General features: G+C 48.9%; 5 non-coding genes across 5 annotated transcripts; 2 read left to right on the forward strand and 3 right to left on the reverse strand.

Annotated features, from left to right (window-relative positions):
- The first annotated feature begins 98 nt into the window (after positions 1-98).
- On the forward strand, positions 99-171 carry TRNAV-CAC (transfer RNA valine (anticodon CAC)). Its single transcript has one exon. It is a non-coding gene; the product is annotated as a tRNA-Val (tRNA).
- Positions 172-5078: 4907 nt separating this feature from the next.
- Positions 5079-5150, reverse strand: TRNAA-UGC (transfer RNA alanine (anticodon UGC)). Its single transcript has one exon. It is a non-coding gene; the product is annotated as a tRNA-Ala (tRNA).
- A 12283-nt stretch (positions 5151-17433) lies between these two features.
- Positions 17434-17506, forward strand: TRNAV-CAC (transfer RNA valine (anticodon CAC)). Its single transcript has one exon. It is a non-coding gene; the product is annotated as a tRNA-Val (tRNA).
- A 296-nt stretch (positions 17507-17802) lies between these two features.
- Positions 17803-17874, reverse strand: TRNAQ-UUG (transfer RNA glutamine (anticodon UUG)). Its single transcript has one exon. It is a non-coding gene; the product is annotated as a tRNA-Gln (tRNA).
- Positions 17875-22418: 4544 nt separating this feature from the next.
- On the reverse strand, positions 22419-22490 carry TRNAA-UGC (transfer RNA alanine (anticodon UGC)). Its single transcript has one exon. It is a non-coding gene; the product is annotated as a tRNA-Ala (tRNA).
- Positions 22491-25996: the final 3506 nt, after the last annotated feature.

The following is a 25996-nucleotide window of genomic DNA, read 5'->3' on the forward strand; positions in this document are numbered from 1 at the left end:
CAGCTGGCTTAAATGTTACTGTGTTGATATGCCGTGCTTCAGCACCCCCTTCCATGCGCTATCATAATAATGGGAAAGAAAAGCACACGTACAGTTCCGTTTCCGTAGTGTAGTGGTTATCACGTTCGCCTCACACGCGAAAGGTCCCCGGTTCGAAACCGGGCGGAAACACTTTTAGCGAAAGCCTCTTTAATCCTCACTTTTCATCTTCCATAGTGAAGTCCATATGCACAACGTGATATGAACGAACACTATTTTAAAAACTATTTAGTAGCAAAATTAATACAGATTACATTTTTTATAGTGATAGTATGTAAAGAACACGGAACAAAATAAAGTCAGACGAAACTAAGACCGACTTTCGTTCATGATGTATTCGAATTGTAAATACTAGGAGCGGGAATGAATGAAATAAAGGGAAATAAAATTGAGATTCCGAAAAGCGTCTCATTTCAGTGAAAAATGTGAGGTTCCACCGAGATTTGAACTCGCTGGATTCAAAGTCCAGAGTGCTAACCATTACACCATGGAACCATACACTTAGTGCCACGGTACCCCTAATTTTTAGCTAAGCACAGGTGCCCTGAAATCTGCAGTACTACGAGATTTATGATAGCCTAATACACCCTTTCCCGATATCAGTAATTCTTAATCATTGGGACTTTGTATTATACTTATGTCTTTGTAAAGAGCTTGTCACGGAGAATGAGTACCTCAGGGAGCACTGAGCAGAGGTTGAAACCCCTTAACATATGCACCTTACCATCTCACCTGCATGGGATTTCATGACTCTTTCTTGCCTTTGGACCAGTCATAGAATACAGGCCTGGAACATTATGTTTATTCCCCATTGCCGTCATGATGCCATTCTGGAAAATGACTTGAAATGGCTGTTGCATTGGGCTCTGTTCAGAAAAGACTCTTGGGTTTTCTCCTCAATTACCATATCTCCAAGTGAGATTAGGCAATTTAGTATCTAGCACAGTCTCTGAACATTTCGAATTTTACAGCTTGTGAAAGATTGATATGATTGTATGAGTGTGGATTATACACAACAGTATGATGTGTTGGCCTTACTACAATGAAATAGGAATAATGTAAGGAATAGTTGAAAAGACTCTTGCTGGGGTGGACTGGGTTGTTGGCTCTTCTGCCGAGTACACCAGGCTGCCCCAGTGCCCACCCATTGGTCTAGCACAAAGGCAATCTCACTAGAACCCATTGCTTGGTTCAAAACGGAGTGAAGATCCCAGGCACGTACCCCATATGTTTCAGTAAAGAGCCAGCCTCCCTTTGAACCATGCCTGCTGAGCCTCCTTAAAGCCCCACATCTTGTTCCAGTAGAGATTCAGTATTCTTGGGACACCCCCACCCCCTTGCCCAGCTGCCAAGTTTTCAGTCTATGTATGTGTGACATTTACATATTTGGAATGTACTTAACTGTTGGGGGGCCGCAGGTGGACACACTGCCGGCCTCTCACGTGCTGGGGGAGCCAGCACCTTGGTAGTTTGCCAGGATCACCCGAACTTACTATTGTTGCAGGCCGGGACCATGATGGCCCATGGGGACATGGGCTTGAGGTGCCGGGGGCACTGTGGATGCCGGGAGCATCCTGGGTGGAGGGTGGCCTGGGCGGACCCAGGGCACCATGCTGATGCAGGAGGCCCAGACCAGCGAGACCTGCCGGACCGTGATCACATGGTGTGGGCCTGCAGGCCAGGGCTGGGGACTGGCAGCTGAAAATATTTAACTGTTTCCAAAATCCAGGTCTCACTCCTGCAACCTTCCTGAACCTCCCGCTCAGGACGAATTGTGTATCTCTGGTTTTGGGCTGTGGGGAGTGACATTATCTAATTCTTTTCACCAGCCGGGGCTGGAAACTGCAAACGGGGGCTACTCTTTTTCCAGCCCTATGTGTCCACCTGCCGTGTTAGGCTAAACACGGGGCTAATTGCTCATGGTCATTTCCTCTGTAAAGAGGATGTTTCTCTGCTCGATCGTTGGTGTGACATCCATCGCTGACAAGACATAAACAAAATGGCCCCCGGGTCTCTGAAGTCACCTGGAAGGTGTGAAGAAGACCTTGCCCTTCCAATCGTGAGTCCCTCTCCCTCGGGACAGCCACCCCTTCCTGTCCTGCTGCCTTTCTCCACCTGGGTTACCTTTGCTTTGTGACCCTTGTGTTTGCCGCCCTGTGAATTGGAGTTGGAGGGGCCTTGGCCCTCCACCATGTTATTGCCTGGTGCCCTCATGCCCCCCTTTCAGGGTGGGTGTGCCATCTCTCTAACATATGACGTCGGGTGCTGCTATGCCCTCATCCCGAGCTTTAACCTGCTGTTGGCCTGGCATTTATCCTCGCCTGAAGCCCATAACAAATTAAGCCCAGGCATAATTATTTACAAAATATTAATATTCAACATGCAAGTCCACACAGACGATCAGTAGCGTACGTGCTTCAACACTTCTGTCCTCCAGCACCCAGCTCATTCTAATGCCATCAGCTCTCTTTTCAACATTGTACTACTTTTGACTGGCCGCAACGGCCAGAAGGGGTTGTCGCCCCTTCGCTGCCCCCATCCTCCTCCTCTTTGCTTCTTCTTTTTTTCTTTTAATAAAACCATGCTCTCTCAATCCGTCGTTAAAATTCAATAATATGTCTGAGCCCACCTGAGATAGGTCAACCCCATCTTTATCGTAGTATCCTGGTACACCCCAATTTATTAGGCCATCCCTAAACATTGAGAAACATGCTCCCCTGCAAAACTTTGTCATGTCCATATTCCATTTTTTCTGGCACTTCTCCACAGCCATGTGTGAATTTGCACCCCTCCATATTTATCTGGGCACGATTCTGGCCATATGAGTCCACAAGCGCCCCCTTCCTCGCTCAATGCCCAGAACGTGGCGCACATTTCCTTAAGCAGCTGCCTTCTTCCCAGCTGTGCCACATCGTTCCCCCCCAGATGGGTTATTATTGTCTCTGGGGGTCACTCTTCACCCAGTAGCGGCTCTCTGACCTCCACCCGGCAATCCATGTGGGACCTTGTCCCAGGAAGCTCTTCTTATTATGCCTCTGAAGATGTTAACACCTCCCATCAGCGTACTGGAACTCTCTACCGGGAGGTCCCCTGCGAAAGAGTGTTTCACCGGCAGCCCTGATATGACAAAGCCACTGTCACATTAGGGTGTCGATCACCAGAGTCATTTTGAAGCATGCAGACATGGATAGTGGGTGCAGTTAGAGTACCACGAGATCAGGCTTAGGTCAAGAGAGGGGTTTTACTGTTTTGGATTCTGTCAGGCCTCCCTACGCATCCTTCCCTCTCCCCACTCTCTGCAGACACAGGCACTCTATATATGACATTGGAAGACAAGGTACACATGTCATAGCAGCCTGGATTGGACACTGACTACATTCTTGTTTTGGGCCAATCTGCTGTAGAATGTTGCCTTTATAAAGGCAGGAAATGTGGTCCTCAGTTGATTCATCTTTGGATTCTCAGAAGAAGGAGAGGAAGGATTCATTGGAAATGTGTTGGGAATGGTTAGTTTATACCAAAGTTCTCTGCCATAGAGCTGAAGACAGAAGGCTTCAGGGCAGAGGCAAGCTCTACTCTCTAACCCACCCAAGGGCACATTTGGGGTGACCAGCTTGCGCAATCTAGCCAATCATTTTTGAAAAGTCTGCACTGTACCATTTGAGCACTTCGAGCGGACTCAACCTGTCTCAGCGCCCATGATCTCGTGGGACCACCAATTGAAACGGCTTGACACTGACTCGATCCAGAAAGAGCTCCAATAAGCCTGACTCGATGCTGCTGAGCCCCAATCACAATAGACATGCGCATTTGAAGAATCTTTGTCCCCCTTGTCTGCCTCGGCACCTCAGTAACTTTTAAGCCACCTTTCTTAGCCATTTAAAAGACATATCCTTGAACATTGAAATGTGCTGCTAAAATCATTGGCCAGCACCCCTGTCTTCACACTGAATGCCCCTTTATTCCCATAGTGTGTATTCTCTCCGTTTCCTTTAGAGAGGTGGGTCTTTATTGTTTTTAATTTGTTGTATGCACTGTACGTATTTCCTAAAGTTCCTGTTTTTGTAGAACCTTGGTTGGGCATTTATTCATGTTGGTACCACCATACTATTGGTGTTTGTGTGCAAATGTAACAGCTCAAACGCCTCAGAAAGAATTTAGACTGCCCTTTGCCACAGTTACCAAAAGAGGCATAGGGGGTATACCTGTCGGGTGTGTCGGCTTCCCCTTTATGACTGCGCTCATTGCTGGTTTAGTAGCAGTCTGGGGCTGAGTAGGTGTTTTGGACACTACTCACCCCTGTGCTCCTACAGAGCAATAGTCATTTCGTCACCCCGAATGTAAAATTTTCTGTTATGCCCCAGCAAGGTTTGTGCCATACAAAACACAATACATACATGCAATAAAACATGCCTGTGCTATGCTATAAGATCCTTGTGCACTGCCACAGTGAGGCGTTATGTATTGCCGTATGCTGAAATGAATGTACTACTGCTTGCAGACGGCGGCGAATCAAGTGCACAGTTTTACTTTGACTATGTACATGTTAAGAGCGTTGAAACAAAGTTTAAAAAAAACACATCAACGAATAGGTTATGATAATTTACAGCTATTTTTAAAGAAAACATTTAATGAATTCTATTTTTCCCTTTTAAAGAACTCCTTCGAGGCACTTCAGAGAAGTCACGTGGAATGTTTGCCTGCCCAATCCTGCCTGCTGCTGCTGCTTCCCATGATCACTTTGTTCTATGCTATCTATATTTGTCAGTCACCATCTCTCCAGGGGTTTTGTTTACTGTGAACCCCATTCGCGGTATTGCTGAGGCAGCTCCGGCTGTTTGTTGTCTAGACAGGGCCCCAGTCTGGTAATGTGAACTAGTCACAAGAAGGATAGTCTTGAAACGTGAGCGACGGAATATGTTCAATGTAGTGAGATGCGACATAAAATTATAGTCCTCTTTACCAGAAACCCAAAGAGGATGTAACAGTATATCCTTTAAATGTTGGCGTTCATGCGTACCCCAAAAAATATATGCACCTGGAGATGCCGGGGATTGAACCCGGGGCCTCATACATGCAAAGCATGCGCTCTACCACTGAGCTACATCCCCTCACCTAAAACACACCATCGTAATATCTGTGCCGTCCGACCCTCGGCCCAGTAATTCTGCAAATGAAATCTAGTTTGTAGAAAAGGTTCGGCAGTGAAATCGAAAGTGATAATCGATGCAGGACCGAGATTGTTTCTGCTATAGGGACTGCTGGTGGCTGTGCTACATCCCTTTACGATAACGTTCCACTAATGTTAGAGTCGGCACGGAGTTTTTTGTATGTGGGAACTGTTTTCATTCTCTATCTCTGTTCTACTTTGGGATGTTTCCTCTTTCGCCTCGCCACAGAAATCAGAAGGAATGTGTCAGGCTTTCGTTTGCCACCACATTCTCATCACCTGGTATAGAGCGAACTTCCCACAATCTTTCTTCTGTTTTATCTCTGTCCGCAGAATATCGATTTTCAGGGATTACAGCTGGCTTCACTAGCAGGAATATGTGTCACTGGTGTTGTGCCACAGAGGGCCGATCCAATAGCAAAGCACCACCACGTGACTGCTTGGCACCATGTGCTGCTGCTTTTAAACAAGCACTGGCAATGCCAACAGTTTGGACTTTTATCTAGGCCTGGGAAAGGCACTTGCCAGGCACCACCCTAGTGGTATTAACTGGCCACTGATGGTACCAGCAGCAAAATGGTGTGTGTACCTGGGTATCTAATAATAGTGCCGGCAAACGTCTAATACTTAAATCTTAAAACACAAGCCATCACAGTAGGCTTTGTCAATGCATGTTTTTATCAAGACTTCAGTGAAGGACACGCATGGTGCTTGTGAATGTAGACTTGGTTACGACATTTTAATTACACCGGTGGCACTTTACTCCTGCAATTAAGACATTAGCCCTCAGAAGACTGCTTTGAAAAAACACTGGCAGACATTTCGAGTGCAAAGCTAGATGGTAAGTCTTGATTAAAGTTAACTCAAAGAGTTCCCATAATTAGGAGTTTTGGGTCTGGAGGGGCAGGACTGGGTGGGAATGGCCACATGGCCATGGCAGTCAATGGGTGGGCAAATAACTAAACAACACTTACAAGCTTTGGTTCCCTCCTCAGATGCCTTTTTCCCCGATCTGGACTCTAATGCAATAGTTTCAGCATATAGGTGGGTGCCACCTAATAGCCCAAAGTAATAAAGGATCTAGGTGGCAACAGTGTCTGCCTCTCAGTGCTGGCACACTTAGGTGAGTGAGGGGAGGTGGCAGGCCCGTCTAGGGTCTGCCGCTGCCCACATCCTCTTCCTCTCTGTCCCATCCACCAAGTTATCTTTTTTTTATTTATTTTTTTACTTTTATTTATTTAGCTTGGCAGCACAGGAACAGGTGAGCTACATACAGGACAAGTATAATCAGAGCAATGCAGGTAATACAAACATATAAAGCAAATTCAAAACCAGTTTGTGCACATGTGGCAGACATCCAAGGTGGGTGTGGGGGCAGTGAGTGAACAATTCCGGAGGTTGTGCGGGAATAGCAGGGGGAGAGGACTGGAGATGTAGAGTCCGAGGCAGAATCAATGGGAGCCATGTATGAACGAAACCTTGACCAAACATCTCTGGGTCTTTAGTGGGTTGGCTGTTGTATAGCCCAGGATTCTTCGGTGTCCGATGCCCATGTGACCGCCCTGAGCCACTGTGCATGGGTGGGTGTGGTAGGCCGAAGCCAGCAGAGTAAAATAGAGCGTACAGCAAGTGGCATGCAAAGTCCAGCCAGGTTTTTGGAATCTCAGCGGAGCTCAGAAAAGTCATGGAAAAGACAACTCATTGGGGATAGGGTAATAGGGTGATCGAGGATAGCTGACATAGTAGCACATACTGCGCTCCAAAATTGAGTGAGACGGGGGCAGGACCAAATCATGTGGATATAGCCAGCGTTGTCGCAGCCACACCTGGGGCACCTTGGGGACAAGTCATTTGAAATGTGGTGTAGTCTGCTCGGGGTGTAGTGGTATCTGTGGTGCACCTTGAATTGGATCAATTTAAAGCGGGAGTTAAAGGATACCTGATGAATACATGCACACATTCGGGCCCATCGTTCATCTGTGATTTCGAGACCAAGGTCATCCCCCCAGGTATGTCTTAACTTGGTAAATGTAGGGGCCGATCTAGCCTGTACCAGGGTGTAGAGTCTGGAAACTTTGCCCCTCATGGGGGTGGGAGAGGTAAGCTCCGTAACTGCAGGTTCATCAGGTGGCAGCACTGGGAAACTGGGGTATTTGTGTTTAAGGATTTTCCGGAGGGGTGACTACTGAAGCCAAGCGGATGGTCTCCGCTTCAAGGACAGTGGAAGATCTGGCCACTCTATGAAGTTACCCTGTTCGAAGAAGTCCCATAGTTGTTCATATCCAGGCTCTGCCCACCGGCAAACGATGACGGGAGGTACATGTGGGACCTCCGGGAGGAAGTTCCAAAGTGGAAAGTTACCATGAAAGGGGTGGGCGATGCCTAGTAATTACCATGTTTTAGATAGGGCCAGAGAAGTAGAGGCCGCCGGGTCAAGTGAGTCTAATACCCTCGGCATGGGCGTGATAACCAGGGAGCAAATATCACGATCGCTGATCGATAGCTTTTCGAGTCTGACATGAGGTGGGGGGTCCAATGTTTTAAACAAGTGTGAAGTGTATTGGAGTTGGGACACCAGCCAGTACTTAAGGAAGTCAGGAGCACCGAAGCCGCCAACCTCCATCGGGATGGTCAAGGTCTTGAGTTTAAGCCGGACCATGTCTGAGTGCCAAAGAAAGGTATTAAGGGTACGAGTCAGCACCCGGAAGAACCAGCCGCTCGGCCACTGGGGGATATTGGCGAACCTGTACAGAAGCTGGGGTAATACTACCATTTTTAGTATCCCTATCCTGCCGGCAAGTGAGATCGGGAGCCTACTCCAGCGACTTTTGTCGTAAGGCTAGTGAGGTATTTTTGGTAGTTCTCTTCAAAAACCTGTTCGAATCGGCGAGACACTACTATGCCCAGGTAGGTAAAGCTTGACTGGGCCCATGTGAATCGCTGGGTATCAGGAGGGGGGCGTGTGCAGGCAGTGAGCGGCAAAAGGGTAGATTTAGAGCAATTTACTTTGAGGCCAGAAACTTGTCCAAAAAGGATATCTTCCAATATCGGAGCCAAATTGGTGTCGGGGGAACGGATGAAGAGAAGGGCATCATCAGCATACAGGGATACTATGTCCGCGAAAGGTTCCATCTCTATGGCAAAGACCAGAGGAGAGAAGGGACAGCCCTGCCTAGTGCCCCTAGTTATTTGGAAAAGGGGGGAGCATCGGTCCTCAGTACGAACCCTGGCCACTGGGTTGGAGTACAGCAGCCCGACCCAGGAAAGGAAGCGGGGCAGAATTTGCATTTTTTAAGAACCCGCCAGAGATTCTCCCACGAGACAGAATCGAAGGCTTTTTGCATATCGAGTGCCACTGCTACTGCATGCAGATTTGGGTTAATCCTGCTTATAATGTTGAAGAGACGCCTCAGGTTCAGAGAGGTGGAGCGTCCCGGAATAAATCCCGCTTGATCGGGGTGAATGATATGCGGCATGTAGGGGGCAAGGCGTAGGGCTAGTAATTTGGCGTACCCGTTGATAAGCGAGAGTGGACTATAAGAGCAGCATTGAGTGGGGGGTTTACCGGGCTTCAGCAAAACGGTTATTGTGGCTTCACAGAGCGAAGGGGGAAACAGACCTACCTCCACTGATTCCTCCCAGAGGGCCATTAGGCGAGGGAGTAGGAGTGATTTGAAGTGTTAATAGAATTCAACGGGAATGCCATCTGAGCCTGGGGATTTCCCTGATGAGAGTGAGTCTATGGCATCCAAGAATTCCCCGGTGGTGAATGGATTCTCGAGACATCCAATGGTCTCAGGGGAGAGGATCGAGAGGGGAAGCTTATCTAGGGAAGACTAGATCTCCGCTGTCGGGACATTGTCTGCATTGGCATATAGGGATTCGTAGAAAGAGAGGAATTCAGAGTTAATATCTTGCAGGGACGTGGCTAGGGTACCATCGGGTCTCTCCACTCCAGGGATGGGAGGGGCACCAAATTCTCGGTGGAGAAGCCTGGCCAGAAGATGGCCTGGGCGTTGACACTCGCCGTATTTCCTCGCAAGTCCCGGGCTGTCCAGGAACCTCAGTTCGCGGTCCGCAAGAAAACGGAATGTGTCAAGTTCCGTACCGATTGATGCCAGGAGTTCCGGAGTTTGGTGTAGCGAGCATTGAGCTTCCAGTGCGGACAGCATGGCTTTGCTTTCAGCAATATTTCTGTGAATTGTTTTAAGGATGCTGTTCTCCTTAGACAGGGCAATACCTCTTATATAAGCTTTGAAAGATTCCCAGAGGGTGGCCTGTGAGGACACTGTGTTGGTGTTAATTTCGAAGAACTCCTCAATGGCGGTCTCCAGCTCTGAGCTGAAGACGGGGTCGAGGAGAGAGTGAGGTTTCATTATCCAGTGTCTGCTGCGGTCACGATCCGGGCCCCAACAAAGGGTAATAGTCACCGGTGAATGAACAGAGAGGGTTCTGGGAAGGATCGATAGGTGAGATATGTTCCTTATAAGTATGTCACACACTAGCCATCTATCGATTCAGGAATATGAGTCATGCACCGAAGAGTAGAAGGAGTAGGAGCGGGAGTCGGGATAGAGAAGCCTCCATGCGTCCACCAGGGAAAGACTGGGGAGAGATGACAGTGTAGTGTAGGCTGCTTTGGAAAGTCGGCGAGGTCTGAAGCCGTATCTGTCAAGGTCTACGTCAAATATCGTATTAAAATCACCTCCCCAGAGGATTATTGTTAGCAGGAAGCTGTCAAGGAGAGACGTGAGATGTGAATAGAACTCCAGGTCGTCGATATTGGATCCATAGATGTTTAATAGGACCACCTCCTTATTCTGCAGACTACCATGGACTAACACATATCTGCCCAGGGGGTCGATCTGTGTAGATATGGGGTTAAATTTAAGGCTCCTGTGAATTAGAGTCATAACTCCCCGGCTTTGGGTAGAATAATTAGTAAAGTACCTCTGAGGGCCCCACATTTTGGCAAATCTTTCACAATACTCGGTGTAGGCGTGCGTTTCTTGTAAAAACAGTATTTTGACCCAATGGCGTTTGGCCTGAAGCTGTAGTTGTTTCATCTTCTTATAGTTTCCCAGCCCCCGCACATTCCAACTCATGAATGTCAAGTTATCCTCAGTTGACAGTCCAGAGGTGGTCATTAGAAGTGACGGATTAACGGGGTGGTGCTCCCCATGATCGGTGCACCATTTGATCAGCCTTGCAATAATAACTGAACAATATTGCCCCATACTCTACCTCCCCTGTGGATACCAAGCCTTTTTTAACATAAAACCCAACAACGCCCACCCCCTCCGACGTCCCGCCCCCAAACAAACAGAGGAATGACAACCCCATGCCCAAACAACCAAATCCAAACCAATGGCATCAACGCCGGGGGGCCTGTGAGCTGGCCTGGCGGCGGTGCTCCGGACCGGAAGGCAATTTAAGGATAAGCATGGTGCCTAGTGATGACATCTTGTGCCACCCGGGTAGGACTCCACCTGGGTGGAAAGGGCATGATCGCAAAATATAGAAACAATTTTCTCACGTATGGGGGAAGTAGCCCCCTAATCAATCAACTAGACCAGGAAGGTGACTGAATTTAACAGCAACTAATAGAGTAAACTAGCAACAGTGGATGAGCGCTGCGGAGAGAAATTGAACCAGAGAGGCGTTCAGTGATAACTACGAGAGTCTCCCATGGGATTATGAGGCCAGCCCTAAGGACCAGAACATACATGTCATAGACCGAAAAACTCGAGTAGGCGGAAGACAGCCCCTTCTCACGCTCATCCACCGGGTAGACATTTCTGTACCAAGTCGGAGTCCCAAATCATGAACAATCAGCCAATAAACATAACATTGACAATGTGTGTTTCAAAAGGGGGTCAGCCGGGGAAATGTTCATCGATAAATCTGGAGGCCTCCTCAGGGATTGTGAAGAAGTAGACCTGGTTGGAATGTTCAATGCTCAATTTAGCGGGGTATAACATGGAGTATTTGACCTGCAGGTCTCGAAGCCTCCTCTTTACTGCCAGGAAGGTTTTGCGTTCACGTTGGACTGCCACCGAGAAATCAGGATATAGATGGATCCTGGCAGCGCCCAGAATGAGTTCACCCTTGGCTCTAGCCGGCCTGAGCAGGGCGTCACGGTCACGGAAGTTTAGAACTCTACCTATAATGGGTCGTAGTGGTGCGCCCGGTCTGGGCTTTGCAGTGAGGGCACGGTGGGCTCTCTCGATCGCGAACTATGGGGAGAGTTTTGGAGTCTAACAATTTTAGTAGAGTGCACTCTAAGTAATCCTCCATGGGTACCTTTATGCCATCTTCGGGTACTCCGATAATGCGGAGGTTGTTACGTCTCCAGCGTGATTCGAGGTCCTCGTTCTTTTTCTCAACCTCGGCGACACGGCCAGAAAGTGTGGAGACCTCCGCCCTTAGAGAGCTCAAGTTATCCTTGGTGGTACTCACTCGTGTCTCGATCTCGGCAACCCGGCCGTCGGTCCTCTCCATATGAGCCTTGATAGAGGATATAGTGCCATTCATGTCGTCAAGCTCTCTGTGGAGCGTGGTGAACACCTCCCGGATGTATTCCATCATTTTTTGAGCGTCTGCCGGGTCCGAGGTCGAGGGGTTAGATGGTTCCTACCCGGACACCTCCCCCACCGGCCCCAACGGGGTTTTTGTGAAAATGTTAATTGAGCATTGCTTCTTTCCAGCTCCCTTGGTCATGGCACCAGGCGGAGGGTGGGCCCGAAGGCCTGGGCGGGCGGCAGGAGTGTCGAGGCAGGTCGGGAGGCAGAGGGCAGGACACAGAGGATGGTCGGACAGGCTATTCAGAGCATTCGGGCGCCCAGAGGACGACAGGGTTGAAGTGGAAAGTAGTGCTGTAATAGGATGTGGAGTCTCTGGTCACCACTGCCCGCCAGTTCGCAGGTCCGGGGGGGATCTCCCTGGCCGGCAGTGGTATGAGGGCACTGAGTGGTCAGTGAGTGGATCCCCTGGTGTCGACCGCCCCGAAGATCACGGGTGAAGGCCAAGAACCGGAGATCAGTGTGCCGTGACAGGGGTGGAAGTAGGAGCAGCTATGGGCACTGATGTGGTTGAGCAAACTGGGGAGTCCACTTCCTGTGTCGGAGGAGAGGTCCGCCAAGGCTCCCAGCAAGGCAGTGGTGGACCACAGAGGGGTTAGCAGGACGCCCACGGCCAGGCAGCGAGGAGACAGTCACTGCAGGGGTCTTCGATCCCAGTATATCCAAGTAAAGCAGAGGGTCCAGTCACTGCGCGCCGCGGTAGGGGGGACCAGCCTGGTGCACCACTAACCATGGTCTGTGTGGTGTCCCAACTGATATATGTGGCGCAATGAGCGGGAGGTGTATCACCACGGCGAATACCCCATGCAGGCACTACGGTGGAGAGCAGTAGGATCCACACCAAGAGAAGAGGTCCCAATCCAAGGGCCAGCAGCGGGCAGCGTGTGCCAACACCTAAGTGGTGCACGGGTTAATAGATGACGGCGCCCGAGGAGTCTGTGTCCCCCCCGACAGGGCCCACCAGGTCGCGTTAGGAGCGGGGGCCCTGTGCGTCTGGCAGGGTAGCAGGGCAGCGGAGCGTGACGACAGCCACAGTGGGTCCCGGCACAGAAGGTCCAGGTTCCGGTCGTGAGTCCAGGGAGGGAGGCGACGCGTGCCAGCACCGGCAGCACTACAGTGCGGATGGGCAGAGTGTCTGGTGGGACCCGAAGGGACTCACCGCAGTAGCCAGGAGCGGGAGCGTCCCGCAATCCGGTCCCAGAACAGGAAGCCTCCTCTCCGGATCCACAAGAGGCACTGATAGGCAGCACGCCGCCCTGGGAGAGGCGGCGGAGCAACAGCTCTACATTTGGGGTTGCACCCCGGGGTCCAGTCAGGGGGCTGGTGTCTGCGCACAGGCCGCAACGGTTCCTCGAGGAGTGGGGAGAAGGTGACGCCGCACCGCACAGTGCCCCTCCCCCCAGTAGGCCCCGGATCCTCAGAGTCAAGCCAAATGACTCTGGAGCAGAGGAGCGGGGCAGAACGGCGCCAGCTCCCGGCCCAATTTCAAAGCACTGGATCTCTGCGATAGGGTTGATTCAGGACGCGGGGTTCGAGCAGCACACGCCCGGGTCCTGCAGCAATTTAATAGGGTGGCTGGCCCAGGTTTTAATAGGGCACCAAAGGAGGATTCAAACAGGAAGGCGCCCCACGAAGCGGAGTTCACAATCAGGCGGCCATCTTCTATGAGAGCTACAGCGCCCCCCTCCCCAACCAAGTTATCTGAGTTGTGATGTGATAGAGATGCACAGAGGGATACAGAGAAAAAAAAGATTTCAGTACAGGGAGACAGGATTCAGAATGAGAAGGCAAAAGAGTGGGGACATAATTGAAGAATGCATGAGGAAATAAAGTGGACTGAACTGGAAAACAAAAGGGATTTATACTGAATGGTAAGTGTTATTACTTGGCTAGACTAGCTAATTTGGTTGCATCCTGCCTGAAGCTATTTTCTGACATGGCATTGCATTTTTACTGGCATCAAGGGTAAATTAAAGCCAGTATGATGAGCGTTCCTATATCGCTATACTGGCATATATGGGTGCAGCCAGTCGTGACATGTTTTCTTATTGTGGCATGGCATTTTTACTGACAACGTCAGCAGGACTATGTTCTTATGTATGGATACTGGCATATAAGGGCAAACCACATCAAGGATAGTGGCCCATCACAGCCTCTGAGCGACTAGATCTCATTGCAGTACACTTGCTGTGGAAGCAGACACATGCATGTATGTACGCATGTACAAATGCGTAGACTGTGGCTAGTGTCTGCACTTTGCACAACCACATACACACTCTAATTTCACTTTCTTCTATCATTGGGCTTTGGTAGCTCTGCACTAGTGGTGGAGTTATGAGCTATTAATCCGCGGATTTATGTGCCTCTATTGCTCTTCTTAGGTACTCCTCCACTTATCGATGCTCCATGGAATGTGTCCCTGTTGAGTCTAGCATGATCTCTAGATTAAAAACTGTTACATAGTACCCACTGAACCCTTGCTTTTCAGCTCTTTTGTCTCATCACAAGTATAATCATCCAACCGATTCTTGAGGCCCTGCTTCGCTGTAGCTGTTCCAGGAGACACCTGGTCCTTTGCAAAAGAATAGTGCGAAAACCGTACAGAAACATCTGACCTCTTGAAGACTGGTGTGCACCTTACTTCCTCCCACTTTCCGGCAGGAGATTTATTTATTGATTACGGTAGCGCCACCCACGCTGCAGCATCGCGCTCTCCCTCTGTAAGGCGGCAGAGGTCCCTTAGCATCTACTCTCTTCTTGGGGCACATTTCTTCTGACCGGCGGCGGATGCCGCCTCTTCTGCATTTTACTTTTGCAGCGGATGCTGCTTCATGCGTGTTCTGGTTTGGAGCTGCTATCGCGGAGCTGGGCACTTTCTCCCTCGGCGGGAGCAGGCAAAACACTTGATGGCCGATGCCGCAGTGCTGCAGGCTGACCCGCACTCCGGCTGCACAAGCACCCTCTTCACACACGGCTGCGGCCAGGGAGGGTCTGCCGGTGGGTCACTGGGCATCCACTCTCTACTTTTCTTGTGGCAGTGGGTGCTGCTTCCTTTTCTTTCTCCTGCGGGCAACAGATTGTGCTGCAGGGGTCCGTCTTCCTCGTCGCCATTGGTGGGGGGCGACAGTGGACACACGGCCAGCATCACAAGTGCTGGGGGTGCCAGCATCTTGGTAGATTGCCGGGATCACCCAGACTTTCTGTTGTTGCAGGACAGGATCCCAATGGCCCATGGGGACATGGGCCTGGGCGCACTGTGGATGCCGGGAGCATCCTGGATGGAGGGTGGCCTGGGTGGACCCAGGGCACCATGCTGAACTGGGGGGCCCCTATGGGACTCCCGAGAATGGGAACTTACCACCGTTGCTGGCACCCGTAATATCCCGGTAACACACGGATTTCAGGCACCGGTAATGGTAAGGTGAGTTTGCTGGTAGCCGGCCGGTGGCTCAGGCGGGTTACCGGCCAACTCATAATGAGGCCCAATGTCTTTTGGACTGACATACTCCTGCCCGTATTGGAAGTGAAAGAGCTTGAGGGACTGGTTAATCTTCTTTATGGCCAAAGCTGTCTGAACTGGTCAGGGTGCGGAGTAACAGCTCTCCTCTAGCCCTACACCAGCTTAGGTTTCCTAGGAGACAGCCGTTAGTAAAACTCTATGTATGGAGCCACTGGTGATGATGGTTGACCAGCTGGGATTCTTCATGAAGCAGTGTGTGCAAGATGCCCATATTTATCTAATGGTGTCAACCGAGGAGAGCATCCGGCAGCTCAAACAACCCTCCCAGAACATTAGAGACTGGAAGAGGACAAACGCAGCCCTTCCAAGACTCAGTTCTTGTTCTATCCCTTAGCTCTGCCTGGGAGAGTTCACTTTACATATTGTTTCTGCGCCAATATATTCTACAGTTAAGTCCTGGGCTTCTTTGTGTTCCCAGACTGTCCCTTGCAAAGCATGTTGTATTCACTATCTAATCTGATGAACAAAATCTACAGCTACTGAAATGTATGTCACCTCTTTGCCTAAAGATGGTTTTAGGACAGTAGTTCAGGGACTGGTGTGATTAAGAGTGGACTGTATGAATTATCTTCTGTATTTCCACGCAAAGTCAAATCTGGCACCCCTAAGGCGGTCTAACATACTGAAGCCCTGCTTGTATATGCATTAAGGATGTTAGGTCAAATTTCTCCTGGTCACTGCGTCACAATGGGGGGCAAGCAACATGATAAATAAAGCTCTATATTGTTTTAAAAACTTTACAACTGTTCAGCCCAGTGTTTCTGTCTATTTGGATTAATTCATATTATATGTAATCAGGTCATCTAGAAGAAAAACGTTGATTCTCTATTAAAAACAAACATTAAAAAGTGGATCCTTTCCTTTTCTAAGGGGGCTTGTGCAGTGTGGAACGCATCTGAACCTGTGCTGTGCACTGTTACCGTGCACTCTGAATTCTCGTCCACCATGTTTTAAAAGACTTTTTGAGGAGTGCTCCTGCAGCTTGAATTGCAATTGGATGTTTTGGATTTATTAAGAAATTACTGTATTTGTGATTATTTAGTACGTGTATGTTGCAGTTCTCTATTTCTCTGGAAATTGCCCTCTGGTTCCTTTTGGGCGGGAAAAGTGTTCACAATACTAAATAACAATAATAAAGACAATTCCCTTGCATAAGATTGCTCAGGCCTGCTGTGGCCAGCACACAGCCATACTGCCCAGGCACCCTCTTGCAACCAACTCGTTAAAATGCCATTATCGGTCACAGGTTGATACATCTGTAGGGTTGGTCACAATATGCACAACCAGAAATACACTTCACACACGCATGCTCAAGCCCTCTAACGATATTCATTTTCTCTGAGACAAGTGATGACATTCAACCAATGGCGTTCCTGGGCTGCTGAGTTACTGGGGTGCCTTCTGGCTGCTCTGTGGTAATTGCATCGGCAGAGCCCCAAACCAACACATGGCAGAGGACACCTGGGAGACAGTCACACAGCTGTCTATTGAGTCTATGTGATGCTGGAAGCTCAAACAGGATGCATGTCTTTAAAGCACCGCATCCACGTGCTTCTCTCTGTCTTCCTCTGGCACGTGCACTGCTGTGCTATAGCCGCCATCCTGCGCCCCCTGTGTCATACTGGGCCCCCTATGTGTCGTCCTCTTTGGGTGTGTGATTCAAATTCATGTGGCTCTCTGGGCATTGCATTTTCCAGGGAAAACAATATCTCTTCTGTTGCTGATAAATCGTTCAGGTGTGTGGCGCATGGTATGAGGTGCATAGGTGGTGGTAGTGATCTAATACAGGGACACTCACCTGTGCCAGGTGCGGGCACAGGTGGTTGATGCAGCACTGGAGACAGATCCACGTTTACAAAGGATTTTGGATTGATTTGGGGCACTCAAAATGAAACAATACATTCCTTTAAAACTTCAAAAGATGGGGAGTGTCCATGGAGTAAGACATATATATTAACGGGATCTTGGTCGCAAGTTTAATCCAGTGTACAATGATCTGTCTGACTTCACTGGCATGGAAGGAGCCAGCTGGCTTAAATGTTACTGTGTTGATATGCCGTGCTTCAGCACCCCCTTCCATGCGCTATCATAATAATGGGAAAGAAAAGCACACGTACAGTTCCGTTTCCGTAGTGTAGTGGTTATCACGTTCGCCTCACACGCGAAAGGTCCCCGGTTCGAAACCGGGCGGAAACACTTTTAGCGAAAGCCTCTTTAATCCTCACTTTTCATCTTCCATAGTGAAGTCCATATGCACAACGTGATATGAACGAACACTATTTTAAAAACTATTTAGTAGCAAAATTAATACAGATTACATTTTTTATAGTGATAGTATGTAAAGAACACGGAACAAAATAAAGTCAGACGAAACTAAGACCGACTTTCGTTCATGATGTATTCGAATTGTAAATACTAGGAGCGGGAATGAATGAAATAAAGGGAAATAAAATTGAGATTCCGAAAAGCGTCTCATTTCAGTGAAAAATGTGAGGTTCCACCGAGATTTGAACTCGGATCGCTGGATTCAAAGTCCAGAGTGCTAACCATTACACCATGGAACCATACACTTAGTGCCACGGTACCCCTAATTTTTAGCTAAGCACAGGTGCCCTGAAATCTGCAGTACTACGAGATTTATGATAGCCTAATACACCCTTTCCCGATATCAGTAATTCTTAATCATTGGGACTTTGTATTATACTTATGTCTTTGTAAAGAGCTTGTCACGGAGAATGAGTACCTCAGGGAGCACTGAGCAGAGGTTGAAACCCCTTAACATATGCACCTTACCATCTCACCTGCATGGGATTTCATGACTCTTTCTTGCCTTTGGACCAGTCATAGAATACAGGCCTGGAACATTATGTTTATTCCCCATTGCCGTCATGATGCCATTCTGGAAAATGACTTGAAATGGCTGTTGCATTGGGCTCTGTTCAGAAAAGACTCTTGGGTTTTCTCCTCAATTACCATATCTCCAAGTGAGATTAGGCAATTTAGTATCTAGCACAGTCTCTGAACATTTCGAATTTTACAGCTTGTGAAAGATTGATATGATTGTATGAGTGTGGATTATACACAACAGTATGATGTGTTGGCCTTACTACAATGAAATAGGAATAATGTAAGGAATAGTTGAAAAGACTCTTGCTGGGGTGGACTGGGTTGTTGGCTCTTCTGCCGAGTACACCAGGCTGCCCCAGTGCCCACCCATTGGTCTAGCACAAAGGCAATCTCACTAGAACCCATTGCTTGGTTCAAAACGGAGTGAAGATCCCAGGCACGTACCCCATATGTTTCAGTAAAGAGCCAGCCTCCCTTTGAACCATGCCTGCTGAGCCTCCTTAAAGCCCCACATCTTGTTCCAGTAGAGATTCAGTATTCTTGGGACACCCCCACCCCCTTGCCCAGCTGCCAAGTTTTCAGTCTATGTATGTGTGACATTTACATATTTGGAATGTACTTAACTGTTGGGGGGCCGCAGGTGGACACACTGCCGGCCTCTCACGTGCTGGGGGAGCCAGCACCTTGGTAGTTTGCCAGGATCACCCGAACTTACTATTGTTGCAGGCCGGGACCATGATGGCCCATGGGGACATGGGCTTGAGGTGCCGGGGGCACTGTGGATGCCGGGAGCATCCTGGGTGGAGGGTGGCCTGGGCGGACCCAGGGCACCATGCTGATGCAGGAGGCCCAGACCAGCGAGACCTGCCGGACCGTGATCACATGGTGTGGGCCTGCAGGCCAGGGCTGGGGACTGGCAGCTGAAAATATTTAACTGTTTCCAAAATCCAGGTCTCACTCCTGCAACCTTCCTGAACCTCCCGCTCAGGACGAATTGTGTATCTCTGGTTTTGGGCTGTGGGGAGTGACATTATCTAATTCTTTTCACCAGCCGGGGCTGGAAACTGCAAACGGGGGCTGCTCTTTTTCCAGCCCTATGTGTCCACCTGCCGTGTTAGGCTAAACACGGGGCTAATTGCTCATGGTCATTTCCTCTGTAAAGAGGATGTTTCTCTGCTCGATCGTTGGTGTGACATCCATCGCTGACAAGACATAAACAAAATGGCCCCCGGGTCTCTGAAGTCACCTGGAAGGTGTGAAGAAGACCTTGCCCTTCCAATCGTGAGTCCCTCTCCCTCGGGACAGCCACCCCTTCCTGTCCTGCTGCCTTTCTCCACCTGGGTTACCTTTGCTTTGTGACCCTTGTGTTTGCCGCCCTGTGAATTGGAGTTGGAGGGGCCTTGGCCCTCCACCATGTTATTGCCTGGTGCCCTCATGCCCCCCTTTCAGGGTGGGTGTGCCATCTCTCTAACATATGACGTCGGGTGCTGCTATGCCCTCATCCCGAGCTTTAACCTGCTGTTGGCCTGGCATTTATCCTCGCCTGAAGCCCATAACAAATTAAGCCCAGGCATAATTATTTACAAAATATTAATATTCAACATGCAAGTCCACACAGACGATCAGTAGCGTACGTGCTTCAACACTTCTGTCCTCCAGCACCCAGCTCATTCTAATGCCATCAGCTCTCTTTTCAACATTGTACTACTTTTGACTGGCCGCAACGGCCAGAAGGGGTTGTCGCCCCTTCGCTGCCCCCATCCTCCTCCTCTTTGCTTCTTCTTTTTTTCTTTTAATAAAACCATGCTCTCTCAATCCGTCGTTAAAATTCAATAATATGTCTGAGCCCACCTGAGATAGGTCAACCCCATCTTTATCGTAGTATCCTGGTACACCCCAATTTATTAGGCCATCCCTAAACATTGAGAAACATGCTCCCCTGCAAAACTTTGTCATGTCCATATTCCATTTTTTCTGGCACTTCTCCACAGCCATGTGTGAATTTGCACCCCTCCATATTTATCTGGGCACGATTCTGGCCATATGAGTCCACAAGCGCCCCCTTCCTCGCTCAATGCCCAGAACGTGGCGCACATTTCCTTAAGCAGCTGCCTTCTTCCCAGCTGTGCCACATCGTTCCCCCCCAGATGGGTTATTATTGTCTCTGGGGGTCACTCTTCACCCAGTAGCGGCTCTCTGACCTCCACCCGGCAATCCATGTGGGACCTTGTCCCAGGAAGCTCTTCTTATTATGCCTCTGAAGATGTTAACACCTCCCATCAGCGTACTGGAACTCTCTACCGGGAGGTCCCCTGCGAAAGAGTGTTTCACCGGCAGCCCTGATATGACAAAGCCACTGTCACATTAGGGTGTCGATCACCAGAGTCATTTTGAAGCATGCAGACATGGATAGTGGGTGCAGTTAGAGTACCACGAGATCAGGCTTAGGTCAAGAGAGGGGTTTTACTGTTTTGGATTCTGTCAGGCCTCCCTACGCATCCTTCCCTCTCCCCACTCTCTGCAGACACAGGCACTCTATATATGACATTGGAAGACAAGGTACACATGTCATAGCAGCCTGGATTGGACACTGACTACATTCTTGTTTTGGGCCAATCTGCTGTAGAATGTTGCCTTTATAAAGGCAGGAAATGTGGTCCTCAGTTGATTCATCTTTGGATTCTCAGAAGAAGGAGAGGAAGGATTCATTGGAAATGTGTTGGGAATGGTTAGTTTATACCAAAGTTCTCTGCCATAGAGCTGAAGACAGAAGGCTTCAGGGCAGAGGCAAGCTCTACTCTCTAACCCACCCAAGGGCACATTTGGGGTGACCAGCTTGCGCAATCTAGCCAATCATTTTTGAAAAGTCTGCACTGTACCATTTGAGCACTTCGAGCGGACTCAACCTGTCTCAGCGCCCATGATCTCGTGGGACCACCAATTGAAACGGCTTGACACTGACTCGATCCAGAAAGAGCTCCAATAAGCCTGACTCGATGCTGCTGAGCCCCAATCACAATAGACATGCGCATTTGAAGAATCTTTGTCCCCCTTGTCTGCCTCGGCACCTCAGTAACTTTTAAGCCACCTTTCTTAGCCATTTAAAAGACATATCCTTGAACATTGAAATGTGCTGCTAAAATCATTGGCCAGCACCCCTGTCTTCACACTGAATGCCCCTTTATTCCCATAGTGTGTATTCTCTCCGTTTCCTTTAGAGAGGTGGGTCTTTATTGTTTTTAATTTGTTGTATGCACTGTACGTATTTCCTAAAGTTCCTGTTTTTGTAGAACCTTGGTTGGGCATTTATTCATGTTGGTACCACCATACTATTGGTGTTTGTGTGCAAATGTAACAGCTCAAACGCCTCAGAAAGAATTTAGACTGCCCTTTGCCACAGTTACCAAAAGAGGCATAGGGGGTATACCTGTCGGGTGTGTCGGCTTCCCCTTTATGACTGCGCTCATTGCTGGTTTAGTAGCAGTCTGGGGCTGAGTAGGTGTTTTGGACACTACTCACCCCTGTGCTCCTACAGAGCAATAGTCATTTCGTCACCCCGAATGTAAAATTTTCTGTTATGCCCCAGCAAGGTTTGTGCCATACAAAACACAATACATACATGCAATAAAACATGCCTGTGCTATGCTATAAGATCCTTGTGCACTGCCACAGTGAGGCGTTATGTATTGCCGTATGCTGAAATGAATGTACTACTGCTTGCAGACGGCGGCGAATCAAGTGCACAGTTTTACTTTGACTATGTACATGTTAAGAGCGTTGAAACAAAGTTTAAAAAAAACACATCAACGAATAGGTTATGATAATTTACAGCTATTTTTAAAGAAAACATTTAATGAATTCTATTTTTCCCTTTTAAAGAACTCCTTCGAGGCACTTCAGAGAAGTCACGTGGAATGTTTGCCTGCCCAATCCTGCCTGCTGCTGCTGCTTCCCATGATCACTTTGTTCTATGCTATCTATATTTGTCAGTCACCATCTCTCCAGGGGTTTTGTTTACTGTGAACCCCATTCGCGGTATTGCTGAGGCAGCTCCGGCTGTTTGTTGTCTAGACAGGGCCCCAGTCTGGTAATGTGAACTAGTCACAAGAAGGATAGTCTTGAAACGTGAGCGACGGAATATGTTCAATGTAGTGAGATGCGACATAAAATTATAGTCCTCTTTACCAGAAACCCAAAGAGGATGTAACAGTATATCCTTTAAATGTTGGCGTTCATGCGTACCCCAAAAAATATATGCACCTGGAGATGCCGGGGATTGAACCCGGGGCCTCATACATGCAAAGCATGCGCTCTACCACTGAGCTACATCCCCTCACGTAAAACACACCATCGTAATATCTGTGCCGTCCGACCCTCGGCCCAGTAATTCTGCAAATGAAATCTAGTTTGTAGAAAAGGTTCGGCAGTGAAATCGAAAGTGATAATCGATGCAGGACCGAGATTGTTTCTGCTATAGGGACTGCTGGTGGCTGTGCTACATCCCTTTACGATAACGTTCCACTAATGTTAGAGTCGGCACGGAGTTTTTTGTATGTGGGAACTGTTTTCATTCTCTATCTCTGTTCTACTTTGGGATGTTTCCTCTTTCGCCTCGCCACAGAAATCAGAAGGAATGTGTCAGGCTTTCGTTTGCCACCACATTCTCATCACCTGGTATAGAGCGAACTTCCCACAATCTTTCTTCTGTTTTATCTCTGTCCGCAGAATATCGATTTTCAGGGATTACAGCTGGCTTCACTAGCAGGAATATGTGTCACTGGTGTTGTGCCACAGAGGGCCGATCCAATAGCAAAGCACCACCACGTGACTGCTTGGCACCATGTGCTGCTGCTTTTAAACAAGCACTGGCAATGCCAACAGTTTGGACTTTTATCTAGGCCTGGGAAAGGCACTTGCCAGGCACCACCCTAGTGGTATTAACTGGCCACTGATGGTACCAGCAGCAAAATGGTGTGTGTACCTGGGTATCTAATAATAGTGCCGGCAAACGTCTAATACTTAAATCTTAAAACACAAGCCATCACAGTAGGCTTTGTCAATGCATGTTTTTATCAAGACTTCAGTGAAGGACACGCATGGTGCTTGTGAATGTAGACTTGGTTACGACATTTTAATTACACCGGTGGCACTTTACTCCTGCAATTAAGACATTAGCCCTCAGAAGACTGCTTTGAAAAAACACTGGCAGACATTTCGAGTGCAAAGCTAGATGGTAAGTCTTGATTAAAGTTAACTCAAAGAGTTCCCATAATTAGGAGTTTTGGGTCTGGAGGGGCAGGACTGGGTGGGAATGGCCACATGGCCATGGCAGTCAATGGGTGGGCAAATAACTAAACAACACTTACAAGCTTTGGTTCCCTCCTCAGATGCCTTTTTCCCCGATCTGGACTCTAATGCAATAGTTTCAGCATATAGGTGGGTGCCACCTAATAGCCCAAAGTAATAAAGGATCTAGGTGGCAACAGTGTCTGCCTCTCAGTGCTGGCACACTTAGGTGAGTGAGGGGAGGTGGCAGGCCCGTCTAGGGTCTGCCGCTGCCCACATCCTCTTCCTCTCTGTCCCATCCACCAAGTTATCTTTTTTTTATTTATTTTTTTACTTTTATTTATTTAGCTTGGCAGCACAGGAACAGGTGAGCTACATACAGGACAAGTATAATCAGAGCAATGCAGGTAATACAAACATATAAAGCAAATTCAAAACCAGTTTGTGCACATGTGGCAGACATCCAAGGTGGGTGTGGGGGCAGTGAGTGAACAATTCCGGAGGTTGTGCGGGAATAGCAGGGGGAGAGGACTGGAGATGTAGAGTCCGAGGCAGAATCAATGGGAGCCATGTATGAACGAAACCTTGACCAAACATCTCTGGGTCTTTAGTGGGTTGGCTGTTGTATAGCCCAGGATTCTTCGGTGTCCGATGCCCATGTGACCGCCCTGAGCCACTGTGCATGGGTGGGTGTGGTAGGCCGAAGCCAGCAGAGTAAAATAGAGCGTACAGCAAGTGGCATGCAAAGTCCAGCCAGGTTTTTGGAATCTCAGCGGAGCTCAGAAAAGTCATGGAAAAGACAACTCATTGGGGATAGGGTAATAGGGTGATCGAGGATAGCTGACATAGTAGCACATACTGCGCTCCAAAATTGAGTGAGACGGGGGCAGGACCAAATCATGTGGATATAGCCAGCGTTGTCGCAGCCACACCTGGGGCACCTTGGGGACAAGTCATTTGAAATGTGGTGTAGTCTGCTCGGGGTGTAGTGGTATCTGTGGTGCACCTTGAATTGGATCAATTTAAAGCGGGAGTTAAAGGATACCTGATGAATACATGCACACATTCGGGCCCATCGTTCATCTGTGATTTCGAGACCAAGGTCATCCCCCCAGGTATGTCTTAACTTGGTAAATGTAGGGGCCGATCTAGCCTGTACCAGGGTGTAGAGTCTGGAAACTTTGCCCCTCATGGGGGTGGGAGAGGTAAGCTCCGTAACTGCAGGTTCATCAGGTGGCAGCACTGGGAAACTGGGGTATTTGTGTTTAAGGATTTTCCGGAGGGGTGACTACTGAAGCCAAGCGGATGGTCTCCGCTTCAAGGACAGTGGAAGATCTGGCCACTCTATGAAGTTACCCTGTTCGAAGAAGTCCCATAGTTGTTCATATCCAGGCTCTGCCCACCGGCAAACGATGACGGGAGGTACATGTGGGACCTCCGGGAGGAAGTTCCAAAGTGGAAAGTTACCATGAAAGGGGTGGGCGATGCCTAGTAATTACCATGTTTTAGATAGGGCCAGAGAAGTAGAGGCCGCCGGGTCAAGTGAGTCTAATACCCTCGGCATGGGCGTGATAACCAGGGAGCAAATATCACGATCGCTGATCGATAGCTTTTCGAGTCTGACATGAGGTGGGGGGTCCAATGTTTTAAACAAGTGTGAAGTGTATTGGAGTTGGGACACCAGCCAGTACTTAAGGAAGTCAGGAGCACCGAAGCCGCCAACCTCCATCGGGATGGTCAAGGTCTTGAGTTTAAGCCGGACCATGTCTGAGTGCCAAAGAAAGGTATTAAGGGTACGAGTCAGCACCCGGAAGAACCAGCCGCTCGGCCACTGGGGGATATTGGCGAACCTGTACAGAAGCTGGGGTAATACTACCATTTTTAGTATCCCTATCCTGCCGGCAAGTGAGATCGGGAGCCTACTCCAGCGACTTTTGTCGTAAGGCTAGTGAGGTATTTTTGGTAGTTCTCTTCAAAAACCTGTTCGAATCGGCGAGACACTACTATGCCCAGGTAGGTAAAGCTTGACTGGGCCCATGTGAATCGCTGGGTATCAGGAGGGGGGCGTGTGCAGGCAGTGAGCGGCAAAAGGGTAGATTTAGAGCAATTTACTTTGAGGCCAGAAACTTGTCCAAAAAGGATATCTTCCAATATCGGAGCCAAATTGGTGTCGGGGGAACGGATGAAGAGAAGGGCATCATCAGCATACAGGGATACTATGTCCGCGAAAGGTTCCATCTCTATGGCAAAGACCAGAGGAGAGAAGGGACAGCCCTGCCTAGTGCCCCTAGTTATTTGGAAAAGGGGGGAGCATCGGTCCTCAGTACGAACCCTGGCCACTGGGTTGGAGTACAGCAGCCCGACCCAGGAAAGGAAGCGGGGCAGAATTTGCATTTTTTAAGAACCCGCCAGAGATTCTCCCACGAGACAGAATCGAAGGCTTTTTGCATATCGAGTGCCACTGCTACTGCATGCAGATTTGGGTTAATCCTGCTTATAATGTTGAAGAGACGCCTCAGGTTCAGAGAGGTGGAGCGTCCCGGAATAAATCCC

Source organism: Ambystoma mexicanum (assembly GCF_040938575.1).
Source record: "Ambystoma mexicanum isolate Mex_15411 chromosome 12 unlocalized genomic scaffold, UKY_AmexF1_1 Mex_chr12_unloc.2, whole genome shotgun sequence".
NCBI lineage: Eukaryota > Metazoa > Chordata > Amphibia > Caudata > Ambystomatidae > Ambystoma > Ambystoma mexicanum.